General features: G+C 36.4%; 1 long non-coding RNA gene across 1 annotated transcript in view; it reads left to right on the top strand.

Moving 5' to 3' along the window:
- The window catches only part of LOC132597309 (uncharacterized), a 370,081-nt gene that overhangs the window by 118,932 nt on the left and 236,143 nt on the right, over positions 1–15,006 (top strand). Inside the window, exon 2 of the long non-coding RNA XR_009563853.1 lies at positions 14,812–14,913. This is a non-coding gene — a long non-coding RNA (uncharacterized lncRNA). The remainder of the gene's footprint in view (positions 1–14,811; positions 14,914–15,006) is intronic.

Genomic DNA, 15,006 nt, shown 5'->3' with positions numbered 1-15,006 from the left:
TAATGAATGTGCAAGTATGATATTGGAGCACTAAGCTCTAGCATGGCATGATGGTGTTTTTGTGGTATTTGGCATGACCCATACAAGTGTGCTAACTCCTAAAATTATCTACCAAGGCCACATCAGTTAAAATCTGACTACACACAATAAAAACCATTCACATGGACAAATAGGCCATCACAAACTTACAGCATTAAAAAGCCACATGGTCTGCTTCCATCTGCAAGTATTACGCTGCTAACTGGACCCACTCCTTGTCGGTCCCTTGACTAATGTTCCAAATATTGGTGAACTGACCCAAGTAGGATGCCATAGTTCGACAACTGGAGTTCAGAAAGTCAGCTTTTACTGATTGTTGGAGAATGTGACCTAGGTATGCAGCAAAAATAGCTTCCAAACACTGAGTCTTGAATTACGAAGATTCGACCAGCAGGCAGCGCTGGATGATCACAGGCCTCCTGTTGCAGTGGCAGTGCCTTTACCACCCAACTTACAACAGGGCTAAGAGCAGAACAGAGTGCATAGTCTGTGCGGGCGAGCAGAGTCAAAGAGGAAAGAGGATGTGGCTGACTCACGTATCACCATGCATTAACCATTCCTGTACCATATTCCTCTTTTCATGAGAAACAGTGAGTAAAGGAAACGTCAGAAATGACTTCACTCCACCCACCCCCAAATACACTGTTGACCGTAGATTTGGTTAAAATAAAATGATACGGGAAGACTGAGTATAAACTGTTGAACACTAATGTATCAAAGAAATACAAACAAAAAATAAATCAAGGTGATACTATTAATATTATATAAAGCAGAACTAAGGGAAAAGAGTTTTTACCTTAGACAAAGAGGAATTTTATCCTGCTAGAGTATTCTGTTCAAAATAAGAGTTAAAAGTGCTACCTACCCAATAGCATAAATTGCAATATATAAATTAAAAACAGATTGAAATATGAGGACAATTGTCATGAGCATGAAAACAGTATATCAGCCTGCCTCAATCATTCACCAACTAACTAAATACGTAAGATAAAGAAATATAGAGGACTTTGAATGTATAAAAGGATGATTTAATGGATCCTCAACAAAGTATATACCTCTTTTCAACTACCCACAGAATCATTATAATTAAAATTTTTTTCATTTATTCATCATAAAAGTCAACAAATTTCCATACTAGCAATAGCATAGGCCATATTACCTAATAAATTAATGCCATTAATTAATAATTAACATGAATATTTTCACAATAACAGTAATAATAACACCTCAGTTAATTTGGAAACTTTACAAAAGAAACTTTCTGCAAAAGAACATTTGGGTCAAAAAGCATAGCAAGGTGCAAGTTGAAACCTAGTTAGGAAACTATAGTGAGAATAGCAAAGGGAGAACCTGGAGGGAAAAAGTAAACAGAGAAAAAAAATCATGGTCTTAAATGTTTATATTTTGGCTCAAGAAATAACTGAAATAAATGAAGTATAATTCAACTCAAGAAATCAGGGGGGAAGCATACAACAAATGTAGGGACCACAGGAAAAAGGATATAATGGAAGTAAAGATAAATGATTGAGATCCTGGGAATGTAATGTGATGGGCTATAGGGAAGGATGGGGAGTCTTGGGAAGGATGGGGAGTCTTTTTTTTTAATCATTATTTTCTAAAAAACAAAACCAAATATTAAAAATTTTAAGAATATTCTTGTTCCCAGCATGCCTGATTATTCTGTTAGTAAAATTTCTTCTTGAATAAAATTAATTGATGTTCTGTTAACGTGTGTGTCTGTGTGATATGTGCATGTGTATATGTACGTGTGTGCATTCCAAAATGTAAATGAATATAAGGACACAAGTGCTTTTATTCCTATCATGCATTATTAGGATTATCTAGACCAATAAGAACTAGTAATGCTTTAGCGTTTCATATATGTTTGAGGTACATGTTGGGTTGAGAGTGGGAATAAGAGTAATATTTCATTTAAAGTCAAATTAAGGTCATTAGGAAATAATTTAGTTAAGAAAACAATGATTATTTGTGTTTTTATTTATTACTTGTGTTGTTAGAAGAATATGGAAAAGATTTTATTGTCCATATAAAATCAGTAAAATTTGTTTTGTGCTTTTCCTCCTGATTTCTTGAGTTGAATTATCACTTCATTTATTTAAGTTATTTCTTGAACTAAAATGTAAACATTTAAGGCTATGAATTTTTTGGTAATTATGATTCATGCAGCAACTGTTTATTGAGGAACTACTGTGTGCAAACTACTAGAGAGGCAGTGACGAACAAAAGCTGATGTAGTTCCTGATCTCATGGAACTTAGTCTAGAGGATAAAAGAGATATTAATCAAATATTATATAAAGAAATATAAATATAACAAATGTAAATATAATAAATGAAAGGTATTACTTGAGTATGTACTGTTTGAAGATATAAGATCATATAAGAAGAAGGAGATTTGATATAGCCAAGCGTATCAGGGCAGTCTTTCTTAAGGAAGCGACAGTTTAGCAAAGATTTTGGAGTTAATGATATCAAGTCAATCAGTCAATTGGCAGATAAAGAGTATTCCACACAGAGTGGCTAGCATATTCATAGGTACCCTGGCAAGGACAGATAAGATCTTTCAGGAACCAGAAAAATGGTAAGTGTGGCCGACATCCAGGGAGGGAGTCAGTCAGCCAGTGAGTAGCTTGTGTATAGTGGAAGAGATGAGACCGTGCAGGTTCTGCTAGGAATTTAGATTTTTACAGAAGAGCTGTGGGGATTCATTGAGGTATTATAAACAAAATGTGTGTGTGTGTGTGTGTGTGTGTGTGTGTGTGTGTGTATGACACGTGCATGGTTTGATCAGGCTTGTATTTTGAAAATATTCTGGCTACAGTTTGTGAAGAGAGTTTGGTGGAAAGCAACAATGGGACTAGGGAAACCAGTTAGGAAGCTATTATAAGTGTCCAGGTGGCAGCTAATGATAATATGGGTTGAGCTCTGGTGGCTTAGTTATGGAAGCATCTATTAGCATGGTCTAGCCAATGTTCTAATCTTATCTGGACCTCTTTATTTATGGTTTTACAGAAATAAATAAGGAATTAATCACTCTAAACAATTCATGATAAAAACAAGATAAAAAGAGTCAAAGAGAGTAGTCAAATTTGAATTATAAGTAACCATCTCCAGAGATACATTTCAATAATGTTGTTCTAGGACAAGAATTCTGAAAAGAGTTTGGCAGTAGTATACATAGCAATCATTAAACATCACTATATTATACTCCATTATGCAAACTAATGAAAATTTGGTTATATTTTATGTAGCAGTCTTCCACATCTTGAAAATAATACTGTATAAATATTTTAATAACACTTCCAGCTTATTAGGCAATAATTATTGACTCATTTGTTAGTTTATTTGTAGTGTGATAACACTGATTTATGACACATTTATTTTAAAAAATTAACAAAATCCTACCCATTCACTTATTTTTTTCAAGTGTTCATACAAAAATGAGTGATTTTGCAATCATATAGTCAATGCATTTAGTCTACCCCCAGGGACTTGCAGATTCTGTCAGATTATAATTTGAGACCCACTATTTTTAGGAACATCACCTAAAGGATTACATTATATACAGTGTTAGCAACACTTAGTCAGATATAATTGGGAATCACTGTTTAGTCATATGCTCCTTGCCTTCAAATAGGGTAAGCACTGATCTTATTGGTTTCAGGGTAAGGACAAAAAGAGCTGTGTTAAGCTGATCTTTTTTCCACAGTGGAATATAAAAGTTCTCCATCACTTATGTTGAATTTGAGGTTAATCTATGTGCAACATCTACCATTCTATGAATTGCCTGTCGGTTCTGTTGATTTGACTGTGACATGTTTAATTGAAAAGGATCATTTTCTCAAAGTAAGGGAAATCTTTTAAAGATAATGATTTAAAGATATATTGTCTATGAAGAGCATCTCCCTAATAGAGGTACTTACCTCAGCTATTTTTCAAAAAAAATTATTCTTACTTACTTACAAATGATTTCAATTATTGTGTTGTTCATGTATGTAAGTACAGATGCATTGATTTCAGTGAATCAGAAACCATCTGATGATAGATATATGCATATGCATAGATGCTCAAATTTGGTTTGACCTAGGTTACAAATTACCATATATCAGTTTTTTAAATGGTGTGTAGCAAACCATTAAATGACAATATTCATAAAATAATTAACTTTGCCAGATTTTATTATCTCTTACCTTTTACCATTTATTATTTTTATTAATTTTGGTTTTTAAGAGTCTCATGTTCTACCAGCTGAGTTAGCCAGGAGGATATAATTTTGGTTTTAATCTGCCTAATTCTTTTAATCTTACTCGTATCTATGAAGATACTATTATTTGCATATTTTGTAAGAATCTCATAAATAATTTTAATGGCTTTTATGAAGCATTTTGAGAATTTGAAATGACAAGTGTTTAGTGATCTGAGAACCTACTCTTGCATTTGTTCCTCATCCCCAGATTCTCCCCTAATCAGCACTTTCTCCACTTAAGAAGAAACCATAATCACTCTTAATGCAGGAAGTGGGCAGGGTAAGCACTGAGGGGCAGAAGAGAGAACTCACAGGATGTCAGATCTGGCAAAAGTAAGAGCTAAAACAACCATACCCCTTAATTTATATTTTAGAAAGCATGCTGTCCTACAGAAGGTTATATAAAGATTTTTCTAAGTTCTTTAAAAACTTTGGGACCCTAAACAGAACCTACAAATTTGAGTATATTCAATACTTCACTTTTCAAATGTTTACTAAATTCTACCAACTACAGTTTCGTTTCTTTGTTTTTCAGCCCACATTTACAGTGTTGGTATTTATTGTTTCCCATTAGGGTTGGCTTTACTTACACACACACACACACACACACACACACACACACACACACACACACACACACACACACACACACACACACACACACACACACACACACACACACACACACACACACCCCTAAATAAATAAACAAAAGTAAAAGAGTATTACCTTTTGCATTATTTAGGAATTATATCTGGCTACCAAAGGTAAGACCTTAAAACAGTGACTTATGGGAATTAGATTTTTCTTTTTTTTCCCTCAGGTGAGAAGCAGTCCAGAGAGGCAGGCCAGGGAAGTATAATTGGTGCGTGCTGTCGTTATTGCCCCCAGATTCCCTCTATTTTTCTGCTCTGCCATCTGTAGAACTTGTTTCAATTCACAAATTGCCTTGTGAGTTACAGAATAGATACAGCAGCTCCAGCAATCATGTCTGCATTGGTGGCAGAAAAGAGGAGGAAGAGAGGCAGGGAGGGAGGCATTTTACAGTTAAGTTCTTTGTTGCTGCTTCTAACAATAAATACATTGTTAAATATAAAATAAGGGTAAATGGATTTTGAGCAGGCAACTCACAGTCTCTGCCACATCTTTCTTTTATATATCTCTTTATATCTTTTGTAGTTCTCAACTACTTTTAGCCATAAAACTTTCTTAGGATTTCTCACAAGCCTGAGTCACCGTGGGGGTCAGTAAAGTAACAAACTCCAGTGCGTATGCTGATTCAACTAGTTGAAGTCATGGCTATGTGCACACTTTTGAATATGGATAAAAATAGTATCCAAAAGAATTATGCAGTGTTTGGAGAGGGTTGGTGTCAACAAATACATATCCCAGTGTTAGGATGACTACCGACGGGTAATATCCAGGTGCAAGGTTCGCTTAGTTTACAATTTTTTCTTTTCTCTCTACATCTGGTTAAGCAGAAACACATTTATTTTTACTGTGTTTGGGGAAAGAACCAAAACCACTGCAATATTTCTGCTTTTTTTCCCCCCAAAACTTTCTGAAACTTGATTGTTGGATTGGTAACATCGATTAAATGAAATTCCTTTGAAGCGTCACTCCGGTGGTGGCTATCAAATAGGTTAATTCTGTTTTTCACTGTTTACATAATTTTCATGAAAATATGATCATCTATTTTCACTTTATTAGATTGTAGTTGAAGGCATCACCACATAATGTATAAGAACGTGGGTTTTGGAGATAGATATAGGTGGGTTTAAAACATCTGAATCTTCTCCTACCAGCTGCGTGTGACCTGGGAAATCTCTGTAAGCTCTGTCAGTCTAATTTGTGACATGGAGATAAATACAGCCTCAAAGTTCTGATAGAATTAAATGAGTAAGTGAATGTAAAGTGTGCAGCTGAGTGCATGTCACATTGTGGACATTCAATAAAGAAAGCTACTATTGTTACTGCTATTACTCCTACTTTTCTAAATTGACCCGCCATTAAGCATTATGCCGCTGTTAATACAGACTTTTTAGATTAGAGATTAAAATGTCAACTCAACTCTCATTACTCTCAAGAAACCCCTTTATTTTATGTAAGGACTTTAATTTGAATCTTATCATCCTTTATGGGAGTTTAGAGTCCCTGATATTTTGCTTTTTCTCTTCCAAGAATGTGGCTGTTATTTAGCCAGGGGCAGACCTGTACTGTGTGGTTACCTCTGGCATCTGCTCTAATTACCCTGGTAGCTGTTCTGATCGGTAATGCCTGCCTGATAGTGGTTGGTCTCACTCTTATTCAGAATTATTACTTCAGAATTCCTGATTAAGATTCAAAACAGAAATGAATAAAATTCTACTGTGGTGGAATCTTTACAAAAATGAGCTGTTGTGAAAAGATAATAAATGCATAGTAGTTTTGGAAAATGTGGTATCGGATTAGGCAGGGCCTGAAATCATAGTTATCATTTATTTGACCACCTGCTATATTTTAGGTATTAACTATACTGTATGTTTTAAATACATTCCAATTAATTTTCACAACCACCGTATGATGTAAGCATCATTTGCTCTATTTTCCAGCAAGAAATGTGAGTTGCAGATAAGTGATTTGTCCAAATTCACATGGCTAATAAATGTTGAAGACAGAATTTAAATTTCTACCCTGCTAGACTAAAAACTACCACGAAGAATTGATATTCTTCTCCTAAAAAATGATACAGGGAGACATTTGGAGTAAAGCTGAGAATTGTTTTCTCATTCATAAAGGAGCAGGTTAGATTATTATTTTGTGAAAATCTAAGCCATTACTTTGCTTCCTCACACTTTGGCACTCTGCTCTGTCTCTGTAGAAAATTTTCAAGTGAGTTTGACAATCCCACTAAACACTAAGACAATAAGGTTTTTCCCACTTGGGTACACATGGACTCCTGAGAGAGAGAGGGAGATAGTTCAATACCTTAAAATTTTGCCTTTACACTTAGAACGTGCATATTCATATCTGTGATAAGATTTCAGAAATGTAGATAATCTTGCATTTTTCTGCTCTTGAAATACCCTCTCTAAATGTATTATATATATTTATTGGGTCATATATAGTGTCACTTTTCCTGAAATCTGCCCATGAAGGTTTGCTAAATTTAGCAAATAAAAATATGGGATGGCCAGTTAAATTTTAATATCAGATAAACAACACATAATTCTTTAAAATAAGAATGTCCTATATAACAGCTGGGACAAACTAATACTAAAAAACTCTATTGTTTTTCCAAAATTCATGATTGGCCATCCTGTACTTTATTTGGCAATCATAAGTGGAAGAAGTATTGTGAAATAGAAACAACAAACATCTACAACAATAAAAATAAAAAGATATTGCCTTCAAATTTGAACAAACTAGACTTCAAATTACATGTTTACCACCTAAGTATGTGACAAATCAGTGCCTCTTGGAGTGGGCAGGGTATGTAGAAAGAGTACAACATCTCCATTCACCCTTGGGGGGAATTAGAGTGTGGTCTTACAAACTCTGGCATTTTAAATGCTTAGGGGTCTCTGGAGTGCCCATTGGGATGCTCTGTAGGATAAGCAGATCCATATGGATATTCTGTAACCTGATAGAAATATTAAAAGATATTTCCACACTTTAAAAATAATTTGAGGGCTTCCCTGGTGGCGTAGTGGTTGAGAGTCCGCCTGCCGATGCAGGGGACACGGGTTCGTGCCCCGGTCCGGGAAGATCCCACATGCCGCAGAGAGGCTGGGCCCGCGAGCCATGGCCGCTGAGCCTGTGCGTCCGGAGCCTGTGCTCTGCAAAGGGAGAGGCCACAACAGTGAGAGGCCCGCGTACCACACACACACAAAAATAATAATAATAAATTTGAAAACCATTACTCCTGTGCATTTCCTATCTGAACCAATTATTTTATATTGATTTGTACTACATATGGATTAACATTTCTGTGAATGTTTTTCGTTTCCTTGACTCAATACTAAACTCTGTATAGGCAGATGAGTAATCCTAATGGAGCATAGAATCTAGGGAAAAGTACACTGTGTGTCAAAATTTTCCCTCTTCTTTTTTATATATGACAAATAGAACAAAATTATAACAGTCTTAAAACCTAATTAAGAGCAAGGAAAGTATATGTGGAGGAAGCAATCCCATACTTTTTACATTTTCTTGATGATAATGAGCTATAGTAAACATTCTGTAAATAATAACTTAGCCCTTAACACCATCAACCAGCAACATCTTCATTCATTAAATTCTCAAAAATTAAGAGTTATGTGATCAACTGAATTCTTTATACAATTGACAAGATATGGCATAGGCCATTTCACACATATTTCTGTTAATGGCTTAGAAATATAACAGAAACTCAGTGTGATAGATGAACTTGATAGAATCATGTGACTAATTTTGCAGAAACTTAGAGGCATCAGTTATTTCTCTTTAACAGTCAAGTTGAGGTTGGATGGGACTCATGACATTAATCAAATAATATCTCTCAGCAAAGATGTCTTTGATTGTGTTTGTATAACATCCTTAGTAATAAATTAAAGAGATAAGCAGTAATCACCATTCCTTCCTTTATGGCACTTTGATAAGAGAACCAACCAACACACATTTTCGTAGGACGGTGAAAAGAATTAGTCTTAAATTCAAATGAAAACGGTAACATCAGCATGATTTTGCCCATCAATAATAGGCAACAGGGTCCACAGGAAAAAAATGTTGATATGACTGATCATTTGTGGAGCATCATCGTCTCTGGTAATCATTTGTATAATTTGATATGGAATGAGTAATTTGTATATTCAAAGCAAGTATCCAAGATAGTCATAAAATTCCCAATTCCACAAATCACCTTTTTCTTAGAAAGAAAATACATATCATCACAAGGCACTTCAGTGATTCTTTAGTCTGTGTTTTTCATAATTCAACACCATAAGAATTGGAATTCACCGATATCCTGAGGTCTTTACATCTTGAAATAATTGTTGGCCAATTAATAGCAGCTAACAATATTAGCTAATATCTGGGATTTTTTATATACCAGGTAATGTTGTAAGCACTTTGCATATATTATTTAATCCCCAAAATAACATTATAAGGTAGGTACTGCAAGAACTATGAAAGGTCTGAAATTTTACCCGAATTGCAAGCTAACAAATTAGCCTACTACAGTTTCGTGGATGTTAGCAGAAGATATGAGACTACTGGTTCAAAAGCAAAGGACAGTTTTATTACTCATAGTAATTGTAATTGCCAAAGTATCCACATTTTCTTGTGTAAGTTCCCTTAGCCCAGATTCCCACAGAGCAACATGAAAAGAGCCAGGTTACAATGCCCGTGCGATGGGTTAAATTACAGAACAGGAGCCCTGAACTTGGGGAACCCAAAATTTCTGTAATTGGCAGTAAGCATTATTGCTTGGGAAGGAGACATTATTTATCTTTCCCAAGGCTGTTGCATCCTTAAAAATATAATCCATAACAAATGTAGTCAGTGACTCTGCTCAAAAGGCATGCAGAAAAATTAGTTATGGTTAATTGCCTTCCAATATGTACCAGTATTATTTCCATTTTACAGATAAGGAAACCGAGACACAGTGGAGCCAAACAAGGTCACATAACTAGTCATCAGTAGAGTTAGGTTTAGAACTGAAGTAGTTTGACTCCAAAACTCATGCCCCGAACAAAAATATACCTGATTAAAAAATGATTGTGGATGACTATCTTTGAAAAGAATTCAAGAAACTTTGAGCAATCCATTACCTTTCTACAGAATCACACTAGAAGTTAAAATTCAGTTAGTGTTATTGTTTGCCTAGATTTTTCAAATTATAGTTGGGACACACTTATACCCTTTTAAAGATTAGGGTACAAATCGCATGATAATAATGCTATGTAAAATCATGTATCTATAAAAGGTAACATTTCAAGGGATCTGATGCATATAAAATATCCTCTGTGATGTTCTCAAAATAAGTTCTTCATTGAGGAGATAATGAGAACTTCTAAACTGTTTGGAAACTACAGCCTCCTCATGGCTATTTTATTTCCATTTAATCAGTGAATATTAAAAAGCATTAGTCCACAAGAGACTTATCAAGGCAAAAAGTTTTAACAAAGCCCAACTGCCATCAGCAGTAAGTGTTTTCCTCATAATAACTGTCTTGGTGACTTGATCTCTTCCTCTGTTGAGAAACTATCTGATCCTAATCAGTGTCTCCCATTAATATTGCAACAAAGGCCAGCGTCTTTCCCAAACACTTTACTCCATCTTTATCTCAGAAAACACTGATTAACTTTTTATTTTAATAAAGAATAGTAATGAATAAATGATCCATGAAGTTGAATCCCAAAATATTTTCTAGATGATGCTTTATCAAGGTAGTTTTTATAAGAAGAGTCTGTTCTCTTGAAAGATCCCCTCTGTTTTGCCCGTCATCCCAAGTACAATTTTCACAGATAGCTCTCAACTTTCTGCATGCTGATTACTGCACTGTATCTTGCTTAGGTACTCTGATATAAGAGATCAGCCCCAGAGACCCAGACCTCGCGTCACATTCCCACACCAAAATCCCCAGTTAGTCTTTGCTTAGTGTATTCCTATGAGGGCTTACTGAAAGGAGAAAATTGAGACAATAGGAAGGCAAAGAGGCATCTAAATAAACTCATATGTGTTCGACTAGACATTGACAGAATCTGTGCTGGTTTTGAGCATTTATCTTTAAAAAATAAAATCCGGGCTTCCCTGGTGGCGCAGTGGTTGAGAGTCCGCTGCTGATGCAGGGGACACGGGTTCGTGCTCCGGTCCGGGAGGATCCCACATGCCGCGGAGCAGCTGGGTCCGTGAGCCATGGCCGCTGAGCCTACACGTCCGGAGCCTGTGCTCCGCAACGGGAGAGGGCACAACAGTGAGAGGCCCGCGTACCGCAAAAAAAAAAAAAAAAAAAATCCATACAGAGTATTGAAGGGAGTTTAGTTTGAGAACTTCCATAAAGAACCACTTAGAATTAGAAAAATTAGTTATTAGAAACTAATTAGAAAATTAGTTATTTTAACTGTTAAAATCTTGTGTATGTCTAAAATCTATATCTGTTCAAGAACTAGCACATTATATCAGTTATCTTTTATTGACTGCCTTTTGATGGGCTATTCTAAACAATTGCATAATTCTCTATAGTTAATGAGAAATGTGGCTGAAATTTCTGGATTATTTCTAACTTCAAGAGAATGATAAGATGCACAGAATTCTTGGCTTGCTATGATCCCTTACAAACTGATCGAGCTCTCCAGCATATGCACCTTGTGGGTAGTGGTGGGAATAAAACACTTCTCCTTATTCGGAGTAATACATTTAGTTTCCGAGGATACCTAGCTCATCCTAGAATCAGAATTGGCCCAGCTATAGGGTTACAAATATTATGTAGTATATAATGACAAAATACTTTTCAGTGCTTTGGTCGTTTGACCTCTTTCAAAGCCTTCTGTCATTACGTAGTGCACACTGGTCAGGGACGTACGCCCATGCATTCTGTCGTGGCTCGTGGGTGCTTGAGAGTTCATCAGTCACATAGACAACTGAGGAATATAGTTTTTTATTCTCTAATTTGTGATTTACTTAGATTTCTGAGGATAAGAGCTTATAGAAGGAAATCATCTAACAGTAACGCAAACAAGCAACTGAGAATAAAAGAACAACAGGCACAAAGGTTCCTTTCTTTTCTTAATTCTTTAGTAGAATTCGGAAATAATTGAGGTCAGAGGAACTGTGGAGGAGCTGAGATCAGAGAAATGGTCTGTGTGGAATAAGAGCCCTTATTTAGCCTGTTTTCTTCTCCAGAACCTCTGTTCTTTCTCACAGTCACGTACTAGACCTCTCCAAGTTCTGGACAGAAAATTTTAACTTCAGGTATTTATTTTTAATGCCTGGGATTTTAAGCATCCATTTCTTCCCATGCCACCCCAGAAGTTCTGGCTTCTTGGGTGGTCCTAGAGTCCAAGTGAGTCTGAATGAGTCATGGACCCCACACACCTGGACCCTACCTGGGACTGTGTAAACTTTGGGCGTATGAAGGCAGTGATGGGTTATATGTTGTAGGCAGACAGATGGTGTGGAAAGACAGAGGGGACAGGAAGAGAGAAGAGGTACACACTGCTTATTCCCAAGTAAATACCACAACACTAGCTGATTAAAATTTCCATTGCTCTTATATTTTAGAACATTTAAGACTACTAAAAGATGCTAACTCCCACTGAATTTTCACTGTAATAGAAAGATGACAATGAAATAGTGGCTGGACATATGTTAACATGTTAGTTGCCATCATGTAGATTTCAAACTAAAAAATAGGTTTGATTCCAAATCACCGGTAAGAGTGTCTCAGCTTTTACCCTTAGAAGGAAGTAAACGTGTCAGAGGCAAACAGTCTTTATTTATGTGTTTGACATTTGTGGGGCCTCCCGCGTGCCAGGGATTATGCTAGGCACTGTTACCCAGCAGCAAGTTAACAGACGTTGTCCCTGCCCTTGGGAGGCTTCCCATCTTGTGAACTAAATGCAGAGAATAAAACTGATTGAGCTAAAATACATGTAATATCCAGAGTCCCAGCTGCCAAACCACGTTTAAGTTAAGGAAAGAAAAGAGAAGGAATGATCCACATGTGTGTCTCATATGAGGATTTATAACCTCACTCAAAAAGTGTTTTGAATCAAATGTATGCATGAGCTCATATCCCATAGTCATAACAAATAATGTTTGTATTGCTAATAATATCACTTTCTGTATGAGGAAACTGAGGCTCAGAGACATTTCAGTGACTAGTTCAGGTCACACTAGACCCATTAAGGAAAGAGCTGGAATCAAACAGTCCTCTCAACACATCCTCTCCTCTCTCTTTTATGAAATGAGTCTTGTTAGAAGTGGCAGGAGGCAAGAGGCCCGACATAGTTAAGTCCCTTCTGACACAAGTAAAAGAAAAATCTGCAAGTCTTAACTATACATGTCTGTCAGAGCAAAGAATTTCAGAGATTGTTATGGAAACTGGTATTTCAGTTTCTTGGATCTAGCAACCACATAGGGGGGAAAAGGGAGGGAGGACAAACATAGAGCATGTTGATTAATTTCATGGAGTACAGTCTTTTGTAATAAATCCCAAGATTAATGGTGAGCTGTGTGTTGAAATAAAGTAATTATTGCATTCCTGTTTTGCTAACTGTGTGGAGTAGGACTAGAACAACATTTACGAAACTACAAATCACAGACGTGCATTGAAGTGCTTGTTTTTCCCTATAGAAGCTGGAATGCTTGACTGTTGGACCAAGCAGCAAATCTCAGCTTGCCTCTGATATTTACTAATTATTGAAGTGTGGTTAGGACAACAAAGAAAACTGAAAATGCTTAGGAGTATCATTAAGCAAACAGAGACTGTGTCAAAGCCAGGTGCTGAGTTTTCTCTGCTTTTTAAGTTTCTCATTCATACTCTATCTTATTTCCTAAAAGTTTTGTTTTATGTAGTGAAGCTTTCTTTTTCAAAAGGAGTGAGATAAATTCTGATTTATCCTTCTTTTCTTTTCTTTCCTTTTTTTTTTTTTACGGCCTTGACACTAAAGAGCAGTAAACAGACTGCGATGTTGGCATCACCTGGTAGTTGGTTACAAATGCAGAAACTCTGGTCCGACCCAGACCTACAGAATCAGAGTCTGCATTTTAGTAAGATCCCCATATGTTTGAAAGCACAATAAAGTTCCACAAAAAATCTCTCAGGACATTAGAACAATTACATGAAATTAGCTGTATAAGGGAGCTAATGCTGATTTACAGATCTAATAGTGTAAATGACTTGGTCTCTTACAGAGATTGTCAAGTGATCATGGATTGAACATCTGTTTGTAGAGCCTCCACCATGTACCAGGTGCAGAGTGAGGAGGATAGATTCTACACTGTATTGCATTGGCCAGCTTTCATATATGTTTTGTGACTTATTTTTCCCTCTTAAGTTTCAAACATCTCATGTCCCAGTGGGGAGATGACTGTTTACTTTTAAATTGGACACATCACAGGTCCTGTGAACACATACATATGTGCAAACGTTGCATTAACTGAAACTAATTTTGAGTGGGTTCTTTGTTTACGGATGGGACCTGTCAACAAATTCTTATTCAACTGAAAACATAGATAAAAGACTTCAGTATCGATGCTGTAAAGTTGAAGTGATTGTAACAGAAGCCCTGTGGAGAGAAGCGTTTTGGCTATGTCCACTCACCATATTCCGCCTGGCCCAGGTGGCATTTGTGTCCACTCCCAGGGCACATAAACAGAGGCTTCTCTAGATTTCAGGTGATGCCTTGTTGCGTGTATCATTCTTCCCCATTCATCCCTGATGTTGGTTTCCTGGCTTCAACGTTCACATTTCTTCCTCTATGTAGGTTTTCTTTTCATTGTCTTTTCATGACCCCACCATTAATCTAACAATTTTCATTCATAGAACTCGGTAACACTGAAAGCTATGAAGAGACTGGGTGAAAGAGGGAAGACCCTCCATCATTTTGTTAGCACCATCAAGCCCACCACAGTGAGAAACAAGAAGGTAAGTCTCTATCCACCACAGTGAGAAACCGGAAGGGTAAGTCTCTATCCACCACAGTGAGACACCGGAAGGGTAAGTGATGCCTGTTTTCAT

This window comes from Globicephala melas, chromosome 5, assembly GCF_963455315.2.
Source record: "Globicephala melas chromosome 5, mGloMel1.2, whole genome shotgun sequence".
Taxonomy (NCBI): domain Eukaryota; kingdom Metazoa; phylum Chordata; class Mammalia; order Artiodactyla; family Delphinidae; genus Globicephala; species Globicephala melas.
This window is presented reverse-complemented; position numbering and strand designations above follow the sequence as displayed.